This window comes from Engystomops pustulosus, chromosome 2 (assembly GCF_040894005.1).
Source record: "Engystomops pustulosus chromosome 2, aEngPut4.maternal, whole genome shotgun sequence".
In the NCBI taxonomy this organism is placed as follows: domain Eukaryota; kingdom Metazoa; phylum Chordata; class Amphibia; order Anura; family Leptodactylidae; genus Engystomops; species Engystomops pustulosus.
This window is the reverse complement of record NC_092412.1, coordinates 150,187,957-150,205,968: the sequence shown is the minus strand read 5'-3', so window position 1 is coordinate 150,205,968 and position 18,012 is coordinate 150,187,957. Positions and strand designations below refer to the sequence as shown.

At 44.5% G+C, this 18,012-nt stretch overlaps 1 long non-coding RNA gene across 2 annotated transcripts in view; it reads right to left on the bottom strand.

Annotated features, from left to right (window-relative positions):
- The window catches only part of LOC140116622 (uncharacterized), a 98,380-nt gene that overhangs the window by 62,358 nt on the left and 18,010 nt on the right, over positions 1 to 18,012 (bottom strand). For both annotated transcript variants that reach the window (XR_011852862.1, XR_011852861.1), the window contains exon 2: positions 14,745 to 14,853. This is a non-coding gene — a long non-coding RNA (uncharacterized lncRNA). The remainder of the gene's footprint in view (positions 1 to 14,744; positions 14,854 to 18,012) is intronic.

Sequence of the window (18,012 nt, the reverse complement as noted above, 5' to 3'; positions counted from 1 at the left end):
GTAGCGTTCTATATATTTGATTTCTGGTTGATCTGCTGGTGGCTGTACTTTCTGCAGTGCATGTACTAGCCAATTCTGAGCAATTTGTAGTGAGACTTGCGACCGCTGTGTTCTGCGCTTAGTGACGCACATATCCATAGCAAAGACCGAAGTGGGAAAATTTAGTAGGGGTTGGATTTCAATTAGGCACTAACTCAGTGTCATCTCATCTGACAGTAGTGTGCTTTGATACTTGGCTAGAAAATAGCCATAGCAATAGGATAGCATTGTTTGGTTTTAAAAACTCAAAAAAAAACAAAAAACACAAAAAAAAAAAAAACACACAAAAAAAAACAAAAAAAAGTAAAAAAAAAAATAAAGTTATAACTCTCATTTTAAAAATGTTTAACCCGAGGGCTAGGGGTAGAGGACGAGGGCGGGGACGTGGGCGTCCAACTACTGCAGGGGTCAGAGGCCGTGGTCCTGGGCGGGGTGAGACACCACCTGCTGATGAGGGAGCAGGGGAACGCCGCAGAGCTACACTCCCTAGGTTCATGTCTGAAGTTACTGGGACTCGTGGTAGAGCACTGTTGAGGCCAGAACAGTGCGAACAGGTGATGTCGTGGATTGCTGACAATGCTTCGAGCAATTTGTCCACCACCAGTCAGTCTTCCACGCAGTCCACCCATGTCACCGAAATCGCCACTCCTCCAGCTCCTGCACCTCAGCCTCCTCCCCCCCAGTCTGCCCCCTCCCAGGAAAATTTGGCATTTGAACCGGCATACTCTGAGGAACTGTTTTCTGGACCCTTCCCACAGTCACAAACCACTTGTCCGGTTGCTGCTGAGCAATTTTCCGATGCCCAGGTTTTCCAACAGTCACAGTCTGTGGGTGATGATGACCTTCTTGACGTAGTGGAAGTGTGTAAAGAGGTGTCCGACGATGAGGAGACACGGTTGTCAGACAGTGGGGAAGTTGTTGTCAGGGCAGGAAGTCCGAGGGGGGAGCAGACTGAGGGATCGGAGGATGATGAGGTGACAGACCCAAGCTGGGTTGAGAGGCCGGGTGAACACAGTGCTTCTGAGACGGAGGAGAGTCCTCGACCAGAACAGGTTGGAAGAGGCAGTGGTGGGGCCAGACGGAGAGGCAGGGCCAGAGCTGGTGCATCAGCGCCAAATGTGTCAACTAGTGAAGCTCCCGTGGCGAGGGCTCCTGCGGCGAGGGCTAGATCTTCAGAAGTCTGGAGGTTCTTTAAGGAAACACCGGATGACCGACGGACTGTGGTGTGCAACATTTGCCAAACCAGGCTCAGCAGGGGTTCCACCACTACTAGCTTAACTACCACCAGTATGCGCAGGCATATGAATGCTAAACACCCCACTCAGTGGCAACAAGCCCGTTCACCTCCGGCCGTGCACACCACTGCTCCTTCCCCTGTGTCAGCTGCTAGTCAGCCCCCTGCCCAGGACCCTGCCACAAAAACCCCATCGTCGCCTCCACGATGCTCCACAGCATCCACCAGCGTTCAGCTCTCCATACCCCAGACGCTGGAGCGGAAACGCAAATATAGTGCAACCCACCCGCACGCCCAAGCCCTTAATGTGCACATCTCCAGATTGCTTAGCCTGGAGATGCTGCCCTATAGGCTAGTAGAGACCGAGGCCTTTCGCAACCTCATGGCGGCGGCCGCCCCTCGGTATTCGGTCCCCAGCCGCCACTACTTTTCCCGATGTGCCGTCCCAGCCCTGCACCAGCACGTGTCAGACAACATCATCCGTGCCCTGACCAACGCCGTTTCTGACAAGGTCCACCTGACCACGGACACGTGGACGAGTGCTGCCGGGCAGGGCCACTATATATCGCTGACGGCACATTGGGTTAACTTGGTGGAGGCTGGGACCGAGTCTGACACTGGGGCTGCTCATATACTGCCGAGGATTGCGGGGCCTACCTCGGTCCAGGTGTTTCAGGCCTACTATGCCTCCTCCTCCTCCCACCCCTCCTCCACCTCCTCCTCCGAACTACCATCCGTGGGCACGGCGCCATCAGTCGGTAGCTCTAGGCACAGCAGCAGTGCCGTCGCTAAGCGACAGCAGGCGGTGCTGAAACTGCTGAGCCTAGGCGATAAAAGGCACACCGCCCAAGAGCTATTACAGGGCATTCCACATCAAAGTTGTTAACTTTGTCGCCACCCTGCTGTGTAATCCACAAAATATACTTGCAAACTTTTACCATTTAGGGATATTATTTCAGCGCTTCTTGCGCATCTGTTTACATTCCCCTCACCCGCCATATCCTAAACTTATAAGAACGCTACTACACTTGATCTTATACAAAAGGTTCTTAGAAGTGCTGTTTGGGGAGTAGCCTAGAGACAGGGGCTTGGATTGGCAAAAGCTCGCCTGGCTGCAGAGCGCCAGCTCCATCCCAAGATCCAACTAACATAGTTGCAGCACCTTTAATCTACTACTAGTTCACTGCCTCCATAATAATAATAATAATAATCTTTATTTATATAGCGCCATCATATTCCGTAGCGCTTTACAAATCATAGGAAACAAATACAAATGTATTGTAACAGAGCACAACATTTGTATGGAACAACAGGAGTGAGGTCCCTGCTCGCCAGAGCTTACGGTTTATGAAGATGATGGGGTAACACGAGGTAAAAGAATATTTAACGGTCAAGCCATTCTTCTTAGGGAATAGAACAAAATATAATAAATGGAATTGCTGTCGCTTGAACCACTCAGCCGTCATCTTATATACCAGGTCCAGGGTGAATGGGACTGCAGAGAAGTCTGGTGCCTGTTGGTTGCTGGATAACAGATGGGAGGACGACACAGGACGGGTTAGTAGAAGAGTTAAAACTTCATGCAGTTAATGAGTGTTATAGGCTTGCCTAAAGAAATGGGTTTTAAGAGCACGTTTGAAACTTTGGAGGTTAGGTATTAGTCTGATAGTCCAGGGCAGAGCATTCCATAGAATTGGTGCAGCTCTAGAGAAGTCTTGGAGACGCGAGTGGGAGGTCCGCACTAGGGTAGAGGTTAATCTAAGATCACTGGCGGATCTAAGAGCACGGGTTGGGCGATAGACTGAGATAAGAGAGGAGAGGTAGGGGGGTGCAGCATTATACAGAGCTTTATGGATGAGGGTTATTATTATTTTAAACTGTATTCGAAAGGAGACTGGCAGCCAGTGCAGCGACTGGCATGAACTGTAAGCATACATGGTCCCCTTATCAAACGAGCTGTGTCAGGCAGAATTTTGGGTTGTTTTCATGGCTTCCATGTTAACTTTGTCGCCACCCTGCTGTGTAATCCACAAAATATACTGGCAAACTTTTATCATGTACCGATATTATTTGAGCGCTTCTTGCTCACCTCCTTTGGTTCCTCTCTGACACCCATTGGTTTGAAGCCCGAGTCCAATTAGGGTATGTCGCCATGCCACTCTCTAGCCTGCTGCCGCTGCCTCTGCCTCTGCATGCCGTCCCCTATAGTGTCAGGGTCAATTATTGGATGTTTTACATGCTATCTAGCTTCATTCTGTCACTCTGTCATGGCCATGCTGTTGCCCATAATTTCGGCATAATGGTGCGATTAAGCAGCCTCAGAGGCATCCATGCATGCTGCCCCTGCTGTTTCCTGTCCATTTCCGTGGTGTTTCCATCCTTTTCTGAGGTTCCCAGGTGTTTGGCCAAGCTTCCCTGTGCAGAGCCTTGGTCCCCTTGAAAAATGCTCGAGTCTCCCATTGACTTCAATGGGGTTCGTTATTCGAGACGAGCACTCGAGCATCGGGAAAAGTTCGTCTCGAATAACGAGTACCCGAGCATTTTAGTGTTCGCTCATCTCTAGTCTTCACTCTTCTTCTTCACTCTTTTTCTGTCCTGAAGCTGTTAAGAAGAAAATCATCACTAGGAGAAGTTTCACACTGCAATGTTCTTAACTTCATAATAAAGTATTGATCATCTCTCCTCTCACTGAGCTTCATTGTAGGAGAGAGAATAGCTCTGATCAAGAACTCCGGAATAGCTAGATAGTGGTGCTGTGATATGTTAGTGTAACAATCCAAGGGGTTAGGGGCTTGTTACTGATCATTGCTATTCTCTCTCCTGTCATTGAACTTACTGCATAGTTTTGATTACAAACAACAGAAGAGATCAGGGGAAACTGGGTGTTGATCATAGAGTTACAGAGGTGGGGGGGGGAATATAAGATGGCGGGGGTATTAAATGTGGCAGGTTGTAGGCCGTTTTGTGATTTTTCCTGTGCCATTCACTCTACTGTCATAATAGTTCAGTGACTGGAGAGATAATGGGACAGATAATTCACAGTTGGCAGGGGGCAGATCCTAAAGGTGATCAGTGACTGCTTCTCTCAAAAACATCATTTTGGGCATTTACATTTAATTAATTTAATTTGCCGCATGTAAACATTTCTTCAATTGGATGCTATTAAAAAAAAGTTCTTGTGTGACGATAATTTCTCAAAAACATATCCATGTTGTCCCTTAGAAACGAGATGGCTTCCTCGGATACGACCATCTCACATTTTGGCAGCGGTAGCCAGACATATGCTATTGAGTCCTGCCTGACCTCCTGGATTCAGCTTTCATTACCACAGGACGGCTGTATGATATGCAGTAACTCCCGGACATTTCATGTGCAAAAACTTTTTATTTCTTTATGCAATCCGTCCAGCAGAGGTGGCCATATGCAAGAACACACTCTTGTTTCCAAGGGACCATATGGCTACATTTATGAGAAATTATCTTCACACAGGAACATTTTTTTCTTCTAATTGAAGAAATGTTTATATATGGCAGATTAATGAAACTGAATGTGAGTGCCGGGACGAGAATACCCCTTTAAGGTTTTCAAGAAACTTTCTCTCTTCTCTCATGGAAGTTAGTCCATGAGAACAGAGAGAAAGTGAAACAGCTGGCAGTAGAAGAAATTGTAGTGACCTTTGTGACGCATCCTGTCATGGTGATCCCGTGATCACAGACCACCCACTGGCTCTTGGCCATCAGATACATTTATTAGCCAAAGGTCAGGAGCTTCACCAATGTTAATCAGGCATAAAGCGAACATGTGGCTACACTAAACCACCCTAACCTACAAACAGTACCTCTTTTTTTAATATGTATGTATTTCCCTTTTCTGATACTTGTATCAAACAGTATCAAAAACAAAACCTTTACAAAACCTGTCATGGACTACATTCAATGATAACGAGCAGACATCACCTTTTTCTGACTTTAAAGGCCTCATTAGAGAAAGGTGTGCTCAATTGATACCAGTATTATAAGAAGCATATGGTAAATGAAGGCCCTACTATAGATTTTATCTTGAGGCCACGGCCTTCACATTTGGCCTCTTTATCTGATAATTAAGACAAAGTAATAGTTGAGGAAAAAAACCTGAAGGATGCAAACACATTCGTAGCAAGAAACCGACTAGAAAGTATTTTTAAGTTTGTAGCACAAGATTATAATTTACAAGTGTTTTACCAATTTAGTTTGCAATAACGGTGATTTGTGAATTAAGTGTGAACAGTAATACAGTATTGCATGACTAAGGCCCCTTCTACACTAGCGAGTGTGATGCGATGAACTCGCATCACACTCGCAACGCAAGCTGCCGGGAACGCACGGCACGAACCCTGCACCGCGGGAGTGAACTGACATGCTGAGTTCACTCCCGCGGTGCAGCGTTCGTGCCGTGGGTTCCCGGCAGCTTGCGTTGCGAGTGTGATGCGAGTTCATCGCATCACACTCGCTAGTGTAGAAGGGGCCTTAGAATCTAACTGCCCTTGAAATGCATATGAGAATAGGAGCTTTAGAGCATTTGAACATTTTTCTTCTCTGTCAAACTCCTTTTCATATCTTGCCTATAACAAAACTGTACCGCAGAAAGTAAAATCTGAAAAGATAAAATGTTATATTACGTCACCTTTTCCCCAGTCACTCTTTACAATGTATCTAGGACAGACTTTTTCACAAGAGGTGCAAATGTAAAATCATCCATATTTTTTTTTAAGTTTCTTTGATACGCAGGCAGTTGGGTAAATTGGGTTTTATGGTATAGTTCACAGAGAAAGATGTAATTTTATGCAGCATGTGGGTATAGGAGATTAACAGACAGCTGTACGAAAAATTTCAATAGTGTAACAGCTGTCTCACTCCGGAATCAACCATAGCTACTGTAGAAGTATCTTTGTGCTGGTTAATACTGTAGTTAACAGCTTGTCTACTAGTTATGCCTGCTTCCATATGGTTCTTCCATATAGTACAGATTTCTTTCGCTCAGAAAAATGTATTTTAATGGAAAATATACTGTAATATAGATGTATTCTACCATACCCTTTTTCTTTGCTTGATGGGTCATCAGATGGCCAGCTTTTTAAGATAAACATTTTTGAGATATTGTTTCACAAAGTGAAACACAGATTTTCTAGGGTTGTGTCAGCATCTTGACACAAAGGGAGTTATTTATCATTGTTTTTGCTGGGCTTTTTTGGCATAACAAAAGTCTCAAAAAGTGTAGTTTTTCCCCCACTTTTTACTGCTAAAAAACGGCACAGGGCTATTTCTGCCATTTCAATATAGTGGCGTAAACAAAGAAACACAACATTTTCCAACTACGTGCAAAGCCAGATTTATGACCTCTCCCTTCCCCTGATGGTGGATGTGCAAATTTTTATGCATTTTGGGACTGTTTATGTGATTTTTTTTTAAGATACACAGACAGCAAGAAGAGGATTAAAACAGATTTAATAAAAGTTCAATAAATCTGATGGGCAGTGGAGCTCTAAAGACATACTTAAAACTGTCCCAAAGCACCTGCCTATTGATAAAAAACCCCAATTGTGTTGTAGTGATATCAAGATAAAGTAATAGAGAAGTTATAAACATCATATATGACAGAACAAACTATATCTTCTTTGATGGAATCCATATGCATTGCTGAGAAAATCCTCTCCTTATGTCTCTGGATATGAAATCAGAAGAACATTATAGCTTCATAACAATTCGAAATGTGCCATAGTTCAGATTAATGCAATTGTACACTAAAAATGCATTTATGCCATTTTCATGTAGGTTCTGTTTTTTATACCTTTAACTTTTTGCTCCAATTGACACCACCACTTTTATTCCATGGGTTAGTAAGATCACAGGAATACCACATTTGTATATGTATTAATTAATATGTTCAAATAGATTTAAAAAGTCAAAACATTTTGTATAAAACATTTTTTCTTCATTTTGGCAGACCAGGAAAACATGTTGTTTTTTAATGTTCATTTCTTTTTATATCAGTACTAGGGTAGCGGTACACAGAACTAGAGTCTCTGTGAGAAGAGTCCAGAAGGAGGAGTCTGTGGACCCCGTGGACCACTGCTGGAGATGATGATGGTACTAACCGCATCCCAGGACCAGAGTCTAAGTGGCACCTGGTCTTCAACAGAGCCCGCCTTAAAGTGAGATAGTCTTGCTGCGGCAGGGTGCCACCAGGTCATTCCTCGGTTGCGACTGGGCCCGCGGTGGCAGCCAGGGAATCAGGAGTAGCAGGACACAGTCCAGCTGGCACATGACCCAGGCAGACAGGAATGGAAAGGTCCTTAGAAGAGTGCTGGCTGCTTGGAGAAACACAGGAAACACAGAGGTGTCTGGAAGCGCTGAAGGACAGGAGCATCTGGAAACGCTGGAAGACACACAGGAAAAACGGAGGTGATTGGAAAAGCTGCAGGACAGGAGCGTCTGTAAAGGCTGGAAAACACACAGCAACACGGAGGCGTCTGGAAACGCTGGAAGAACAGGAGCATCTGGAAACACTGGGAGGGCTTTCTCTTCAACAGGAACCACTGTGGGAAGTGAGGTGTGAAAACCTTGGAAGTTCCTTGTAGAATACTGAAGATCCGGCGAGGCAGGAAGGGAGGTGCGGGATTATAAGGGTGAGGCCGGATTAACGAGCTTCAATCAGGAGGATACTAGCCCTTTAAGGCTAGGAGAGGCGGTATGCGCGCGTCCTAGAGAGCGGGAACGGCCAACAGAAAGGATGCGGCCTAGTTGGGAAGCATGAGCATTGGAGAGGTAAGTCCAGGCCAGGGGATGACCACCCACATGGAAGGGCACGGGTGTACCCGTGATCCGTACTGAGGCTCACAGGTGCAGCTGTGACAGTACCCCACCCCTTTAGGGCCCCTCTTCTTCTTCTTCCATCTCCTTCAATTCTTAAAAGTAACGGGACACCTCTGGAGAAGGAAAGGGACTGACAGACGTGGAACCTGGAATGGCACTTGGAAGGCAGGAGACTGGCATGGCTCTGGGAAGCCGGAGACTGGCATTTCTCTGGGAAGCCGAAGACTCTGGAACGGCTTCTGGGAGAGCCGGAGACTCTGGAGTGGCTTCTGGGAAAGCCGGAGACTCTGGAGTGGCTTCTGGAGAGCCGGAGACTCTGGAGTGGCTTCTGGGAAAGCCGGAGACACTGGAGTGGCTTCTAGGAAAGCCGAAGACTGGAGTGACTTCTGGAAAAGCTGGAGACACTGGAGTGGCTTCTGGGAAAGCAGGATGCTCTAGAGCGGCTTCTGGAAAAGCCGGAGTATGGAGTGGCTTCTGGAAAGCTCCGGAAAAAACAGCCAGCGACTGATGAGAATCCTTGGCGGAGTCCCTGATCCTGGTGGAGTCCATGGCCGGATCTTGTTGTAGCGGTACACAGACAACATAACTAGAGTCTCTGTGCGAAGGAGCAGTCTGTGGACTGGTGGATCCTCTGGACCACCGCTGCAGATGATGATGGTACTAGCCACAACCCAGGACCGGAGTCTAAGAGGCACCTGGTCTTCACCAGAGCCCGCCGCAAAACGGGATGGTCTTGCTGCGGCAGGGTGCCACCAGACTGTTCCACAGGTGCGACTAGGCCCGTGGTGTCAGCCAGGGAACCAGGGGTAGCAGGACACAGTCCGAGCCTGGGGTGACAGCTGGAGTACGGCTTGGAAAGATGAGCTGGAACTCACGGCAGGCAAGCAGGCAGCTGGCACGCAACCCAGGCAGACACGAATGTAGTGGTCCTCGGAGGATTGCTGGTAGCTTGGAGACCTCTGGGAACACTGGGACACGGGAGCCACCAGCAGCGTCTGGGAACGCTGGGGACACACAGAAAACATGGAGGTGTCTGGAAACATTGAAGGACAGGAGCGTCTGGAAATGCTGGAAGACACACCAGAAACACGGAGGCATCTGGAAATGCTGGAAAACAGGAATGACTGGAAACGCTGGAAGACACACAGGAACATAGAGGCGTCTGGAACACTGGGAGGGCTTTCTCTTCAACAGGAACCGCTGTGGGAAGCGAGGTGTGGAAACCTTGGAAGTTCCTTGTAGAATGCTGAAGATCCGGCGAGGCAGGAAGGGAGGTGCGGGATTATAAGGGTGAGGCCAGATTAACGAGCTCCAATCAGGAGGACTCTAGCCCTTTACGGCTAGGAGAGCCGGCGCACGCGCTCACTAGAGGGTGGGAATGCAATCGGCCTAGAGCGAGGATGCAGGTAAGTTCGGGCCAGGGGGTGACCGCACCACATGGAAGGGAACAAGTGTACCCGCGATCCGTGCCGAGGATCGCGGGTGCGACCGTGACATATATATATATATATATATATATATATATATATATATATATATATATATATTCAACTTACATTTTTTTTGCTAACTTTTAGACCCCCCCCCCCCCAAGAGTACTTTAACCCTTGGGTGTCTCATCACTTCTGTCATTTGCTGCAATTCTGCAGTATTGAAGTATATGGCATCTTTGCCTCTGGCAGCTGCTTAGAGAGCAGGCTAAATGATATTAGCTGATTTCCTCCTCCGATAATCTCCTGCGGATGGCTATCCAATCCAATATGGTAGCGCACGTGCACTGCCAAGATTTAAATGCCTCCAGCAGTTTTGCTAGCGCCGATTGCGCTTGCTACCAGTGGTCTTTTGCTGCAATTTGCAATAAAAACCCACCTTGTGTGGAGATCACTCTCCATACAACCATTCATGACATGTTGTAGTAGTACGCTGTATGTAGGGAAGATGTTAAATTGATCAACATATACTGTATGAATGCATCCAATCCAGCTACAGCACCAATCTGACCTTTCTGGCTAAAGTGTAAAATGCTATCCTTCACCGTATCATAGTGGACCACATAAGGATGATCACATATATCAGCAGGAACATATAGTTACCAGGAATAGCCCGTAGTGGAAAGTGAAATCACCATGGTGGAGTTTGCAGCGCTATATAGTTTTCTTTCTTGCTATCCAGGAGTAAGCCACCAGCTGGGGCTATACCGGAAGAAACCTGAAGTTATACCTGTGCGTTAGATTCTACTGGGAAACCCCCTGTACTTCAAGAATCCTCTATCAAATGATACCTTTATGTATCTAGGAAACATTGGTTTACCAAGGGAGGGAATTAACCAAGGAGATAGCAACAAAAGGTATTTGATGATAGATTATATGCAAGTAGTACCAAAGAATGGGCTACTTTATAACCTACAGTACCAGGTAGTAGTAGTTTTGTAGACTACACATTGTTGTAATACTACACATACTTCATTGTTGTATTCTGACTTTTCTGAGCTAGTCTGGGGATACCTTGGGTTCCAAGATGGTAGTTACGCTCACACACAAATTGATAAAGAAATGTTGGTTAAGATACTGAATGATATCATTAGTAATACTGGAGAAATAAAATAGCACAGAAAAGAGGTAACACTTAAATGGTTGAGTGTCATCAAGTTGCACATATTTAAAATAAGACAACATTGCACAATTTTCACCATTATCAAAAGGTTAACATGTTTGGACTGGCTCATATTGAAGCTCCGATGATTCTGTATGCTTTTAATGGATTCTTAATAAAGCTCAATATGTTACAGTGGTTCTTCTAGAATATTAAAGATGTAGTTTGGAAATTGTATAATTTTAATCCCAAAGGAGCCCATTTGGTCTATCTCTTCTCATTACATGTGATTTATTCTTTATGAGGTTTTACCTGAACTGTTCTATTTTTCTTTTTAATCTGACTTGAAAGTTTGCCAAGAATTATTACCATTTCTTTGAAATATTGCATCTCTGATATGGCCGGCAATGAGAAGCAAATGAGGGAGCATTATAGTTCTGCACATGATTTCTGCAATTCACAAATATGCATACTCTGGATGAAAATACATGCATAAATCCCTTGCACTATAAAATAACGCCCTGATTTTCCCATTTGCAATACTTTACAGATCCACCTGTGAATTCTGTTTCAAAAAACATCTTCAATTGGGAGTGTTGCTAAGGTGGAATTTCATGAGACCCACTGCTAGTTTCTCACAGCCTTGGAACACTGTATAAAGATTATCTGTCTCTAGAGGGCCTAAAAATCATATTTGGGCAGCTTATTATTTTCTTTGTTACCAGGAAATATATCTAGTGGTTAAAGGGCACCTACCACCCCGATTCTACCTATAAAGGTAGAACGGGTGGTAGGTGGATGAATGGGACGTGAGGATAGCCCTTTTTTTGGCTAATCCTCACGTCCTGGCTATCTTTTAGAAAACTTTAATGCAGGCATATGTAAATTTTTTAATGTAGCTACTGGGGCGTGGAGTAGCTGGACATTAGGCTACAAGTCGCGGCTACTCCACGCCCCAGTAACCATGTTACTCCGCCTACCATTTAATCTTCGGCGCGCAGCTATGAGGAGTCCCCCGGCAACTGCGGCCTTCTGCGCATGCGCAGTGGCACCGGCCCCGCAGTTGGCTCTGCGCAGAACGCCGGGGACTGGGACGAGGCCACACAGCTACGAGGAGCTGCGCGCCGAAGATTAAATGGTAGGCGGAGTAACGTGGCTACTGGGGCGTGGAGTAGCCGCCACTTGTAGCCTCATGTCCGGCTACTCCACGCCCTCATTGGTGGCAGAGGCGCCTGCACGCACACAATATAATGCAATTATGTGCCAACATAGTGTGTGTGTGTGTGTGTGTGTGTAGGCAGAGAAAATAAACAAAGCCTGAGCTGCAGGGAGAAGAGAATCCATGAGGCGAAAAGAACCCTGGGTATGAGTGCCAGACAGGGGCGGACTGGGAATTTTAAAGTGGTCCTGGGAAAAAACTTTAAAAGTGGCACCATTCTGTGGGTGGAGTCAAAACAAGTAGGCATGACCATGTCATGTGGGGGGAGTTACTAAAATCCATACAAACTGTTGATCAATGGTCGAAATCAATATGTACAGTGCAGAGAAAGATACTCATACTGCCTCCCTTATACAGGAATAAAGCTTCTTTTTTAAAAGAACACAACTTAATACTGACTAATACGGCCAGTCAGCTCCTTGTATATAGCTAGTCAGTCCCCTTCGTATAAAGTCAGCTCCCCCCAAGTATACAGCCAGCCCCCCCCCCCAGTATACAGCCAGCCAGTTCTCCCAGTATACAGCGAGCCAGTCCTCCCAGGATACAGCCAGCCTGTCCTCCCAGTATACAGCCAGCCAGTCCTCCCAGTATACAGCCAGCCTCCCCAAGTATACAGCCAGCCTGCCCCCCTCAGTATACAGCCAGCCCCCCCCCTACTCAGCATACAGCCAGCCTTCCCTCCCCTGTATACAGCCAGCCCCCCAGTATACAGCCAGCTAGTTCCCCCACCATACAGCCAGCCAGTCCTTCCAGTATACAGCCAGCCAGTCCCCTCAGTATACAGCAAGAAGCTCTAATGCTCTCCAGAAGCTTCGCTACTTTATGCAGTATGGCCGGCAGTGACAGCTCCGTGTGCTCATGCGGGTGCACAGACTGTGACGTCAGCCACTTGCCAACGTCATATTCTGTGCGCAGTGCTCGACAGAGCTATCACTGCTGGCCTGACTGGATAAAATAGCAGAGCTTTGGGGGAGCGTCGGAAAGGTTAGTACAGCATTTATTATTTTCAGACCAGCCAGTGGGCTTAATGGCCAGTCCACCCCTGGTGCAAGAGTGTAAGTATACAAGTTAATTTTTTTTTATACACTCAAGTATAAGCCAAGTTGTTTTTTTTTTCAAAACATTTATTTATTATTATTATTATTATTTCATTAATTTTGTAAATCCACCTATGCCTTTCAGCACTACTGGAATCATTCTGGTGAAAGCTGGGGACTGTGGGGGCCAATTCAGCAACCATTTCTTTATCAATCTTATCAATATCCTGGAACACTTTTTTGTCTGTTCCATACCTGTGGTACATGAGTATCCATTAGTATACCCATAAAGATGGTGCCAGCATTTCTCTTGGTAAAAGCTAATGTTATATTTTTGTCTTTATTTGTTGTTAAAATACAGGAACCACAACCCATTTCTGTTGGCTGGTGGTCTATATACTGCAGGGTCTGGCAGGCTATATACTGGGGGGAAGGGGCTGGCTATATACTGCAGGGGCTAGCAGGCTATATACTGGGTGGCAGGGGCTGGCTATATACTGCAGGGGATGGCAGGCTATATACTACTGAAGACTGGTTTTATATTGCAGGGTCTGGCAGGCTATATACTGGGGGGTTGACCAATGCATTTCCCACCCTCGGCTTTTACTCAAGTCAATAGGCTTCCCCAGTTTGTTCTGTTAAAATTAGGTACCTTGGCTTATACTTGGGTTGGCTTATACTCAAATATATACAGTAACTTCGTTTGTGTGTCATAATACAACAATTTAAAGAAATTTTATTATAAGGAATTAAAACAGAAAATGCTAATAATAACATAACATATGTTTTGAGTCTTTATAATAAACAGGTCATGAAGGAGAACTTCCTTTGTCAAAGTGGGAGGCTTTGGCAATAACTAGGTCCCTGTGTTGCCATAGGCACCAAATGTCCCGGACTGATGGAAACTATTGGCTGCTGGAAGCACTAATTTGACTGTTAGTGAGACTCCTAACTCTTAAAGGAAATCTACCAATCTTGTTTTTTTATGTATTGTGAACCAAACATACCTTGAGAATGCTCTAGCGACACTGAAGCAGAAGAATATCTTGTTTAATCCCTGTGCTGAGTAGTTTTGCTCAAAAAACAATTATGAAATTCAGAACCTTGGGAAAGCTGGGTGCTGCCTGAACTGTCTGGACAGGATTAATCAACCTGAGCTGCATGACTCATACACAGCAGCTGGGGGATGGTGCAGCGATTACTTCTGCCTGTCAGAGATGATGTATTCTCGGCTTATGCTGGGCAGGACAAGGCTGGAGCAGTGTATAATTAGGGTGAGGACAGAGCTGGGGCAGTCACAAGAGCAAGAGAGCTGTATTATCATAATATTATGATTGTTTTTTCAGTAAAAACACTCAGTTCAGGGATATGTTTCTGCATCAGGCTACGTTTCTGCATTCAGTATATGTTTCTGTATCAGTGTATCTACAGCATTCTCAAGGCATGTTTGGTTCGTAATGCATAAAAGCAAATGGTAGATTTTGTTTAACACCCAGTTGTGAGTTGTGAAATGGTACAGTGTATTAAAATATTCTCCTGAATTATTATTTAATAAAGAATTCAATATTTAATAATTTAACCACGGAAAGAGAAGCTTCCATTTCTATGCCTTTGGAGTCTAGTGATGATAGTAAACCTGGAATGTGGTGTTAACCCGCAAAGTTCTTGCGTGTTAAAACACCGGGGGGACAAGCACAAAAGAAGGGCACTACCCTAGTGTGATATCTTACGATGACAATATAAACATGCAATGGTAAAATACTGACTCTCACCTGGTTTCAGATGAGATGTGAGCTTTAAGTATTGAAGGTGATAATGGCAGCCCGTCCAGCCTTTAGACTCGTGTCGAGTGTACCCAGGGAGCCACTTCGTCTTTGGAGTCTAGTGGTAGTAGAATAGACAGTATAGGAAATTTTATGTATCTAAAAGTTCTTTTCTTGTACTCATGCTGTATGTGAATATTAAATTTTCTTCTACATCGATTGCTGCACATCAAATTAAAATTGCTTAATTATCAAAAAATAAAGCTTGTACACTGTTCATTAGACAATCTCTCACTAAGCATTAAGTAATTAAATTCCAGTCAATTATTCCTTGCAAAATGTAATTGATGTGTCTATGTCTAAGTACTACAGGAAGCAAGGCTTTAAAGTACCTGAGACGCTTATCTGTCCAATATATTGATTGAAAAGAACTATGAAGTGACAGAAGGAATAACAAGAAAGCTAAAATTAGAGAATGATCTGAAAGGAAGACAAAAGGAAAGGATCATAGTAAATGGAAAAAGTTTCGGCGCAGTAAAAATGAAACCAAAGAAAAGGAGAAAGGAAATAAAGTTATTTATGAAAAAATAAAGATTCCTTTGAAGTACTTGAGCTGATTCTCACATCCTTGACTGATCTGAGGTTTTCTAGGAAACAAATGAATAAATCATGAAATGCTGAAATAATTTCAGGAAGTTGTTACCCCAAGGACTCCCTGTAATCAGAGCACTTTACCTCCTCCAGGCTGTGACATAGTATAGCAATGCTATGTGACACACATTATAGGACCTATGGGAATCCACCATCACTTAAATTTATGGTTGATAGGGAAGAGAAGATTTAAGATTCTGGAGGCAGATTGTGATGTTGAAGTCTAACTTTCTCTACTGATACAAAATTGTATTGTATACACACAAAAAAGAAAATTCACATCAAATGTTATTTAATGGATTAAAATAGAAATGATAATAAATTGTTTGTTATATGTGACTGTAATTTTCTTCAAAACCATGAACGGACACTGCCATATTGTTGAAAAATTTACACTAGGTTTATCAGGAAAGGAGATTCTAATGTTTACTTGCTTTTTCTCAACAGAACTAAGATGGAAAGGAGAGCAGTGTATATCTATCTTCCTTGTTGGATCTATTCTTAGCCATGATAGTGAAACTCGGTTGTATGCTGACAACTGCAATAGAAATTAAACTGAAAAATGGACTGAATGCAATAACTTTTAATGGACCAGTGCCCACAGTTTTTATTTTTCAGACCATGTGACTGATCAGTTTAAAAGTAGAACCATTGTTCATGGATCACTTCTAGACAATAGTTTATGAGGATCCATGGAAAATGGATGCCAGACAGAGTCAAATCAGTCTTGAAAAAACAACATTTATTATTCAATTTAATATTCAATTTTTTAGGTTTCTGTTGATGTAGCTATATGTGCATTTGCTTTTATGTGTAACCAGTGTTGGACTGGGCCATGGGGGCACTGGAGAGACCTCCGGTGGTCCCCGTTAACCGAACTTACCGGCAGGAGAGGACACCGAGAGGAGTAAGCTCCGACCACCAGCTCGGAGCTTCAGCAGAGCTGCTGCTGTTTGCTCTTTTCAATACAGCCGGAGCTCTGGCTTCAGTACAGGCTTCTCGCTAGAGATCTTGTCTCCCTCCCTCTCCAGCTCTTCACTAACCATCCTGTCTTTCTTCCTCCCCAGCCCTGCGCTGATTACATTGTTATGCAGTCGGCAGTGACAGGAGGGGGAGGCTGAAAGAGTTGCACAGGAAGTAGAATGGAGCCAAAAGAAAGGAAGATTATGGCAGCTTCCTGCAGGCTGGTTCCTCCTCTCTACTGTATTCTGCATCTCCCTCCTAACTTCATTATTAGCTCTTCTGAATTATTCCTTATATTTTCACTATCCTTTCCACCTGTGTCTCCTTTCAAATGCTCAATCCTGAGATCCATCTCATCTGCTTACCTCCATGTTTACTTCTTACTGCTGTACTTCTTATCTGATATATCCCCCCCTCAGCTGCTTTAACTCCAGTGTCCCCCCCCTAATATTTTCAGTCTTATCATCTAACCACACCCAGCAGCCTTTATGCCCCCTCCAAGCCCCAGCTGCAGATCTAATGTGATTGCCTTAACTAATGTCCAACAGTGAAGGCAAGTTCCATTGTGGAAGAAAAGTAAGTTTTGATCTTTTTTGAGTATGAATGTACTGTATATACTGTATATAATGCAATGCATCAGTGGATGACCTCGTCCCACAGCTCGTCCAGTTAAAATTGGGCACCAGAAGGACAGGCACGGTTTTGTGTTCCTGCTAAACCTTTCTTTTGGTCTACTTTCCGCCAGTTTACAACACCCAAAAAATGGCTGTGACACATATTAATTGTGTCTGAGTTTCCACTCCTCCAAAGCCACGCCCCTTTTCGCAGAAGAGTCGCAGCAGGTGGAAAAATTAATTTTTTCTGGCGCCGCCAGCTAATGAATAGGTCAGAGAGCAGAACATATGGTGAGAGCGCCACAAAACTGGTGGAAACGCCATAGCGAATGTCCCCCATTGTGTTTTGTAAATGCACTTGCACAGCCATGTAATTAGGCAAATTTCCTCTCCTCAGCTGTTGCTTTATATCACATTTTGAAATGTAATACAACTGAGGAGAGAGATTTGCCCAATTACACTGCGTTTACAAAACACAATGTGAATGTGGTGTTAACACATGTGTTAACATGTCATCATAAAACTGAAACATTAACACAATGTTAATGTATGTGTCAACATTGCATTAAAATTATGTTTTGTGAACACACATTAACAGCAATGTAAATAAGCAAATCTCCTCTCCACAGCTGTTGCATTGCATTTTAAGGGTGCAACCACGTTCAGTTTTTCAGATGCAGGTTTTGATGCCCAATCCAGGAATGGAGTAAAAGTAGAAGGTGAAGGAGCTTTCAATTATTTGTCTCACCCGTTATGCTCCACAACTGTTTTTGGCTTCAAAAACTGCATCTGAAAAACTGAATGCATGGACGCACCCTAAAACGTGGTTTAAACGCAACGTGTGAACGCAGCCTCAGGGGAAAAAATAAACCAAGATTGTTGAAATAGAAAGTGTGCCCATAGACTCAGTTCCTCTGGTGGGCCCTCTACGCCCCAGTCTGCCACTGTGTGTAACTTAAAACTGAAGCAGCCAGTTTCTGTAGTAGTAGAAATGACTGTGGTATGTCCATTGTAGACTTTTTTTCAAAATGCCTTTTTCAAACCAGTAA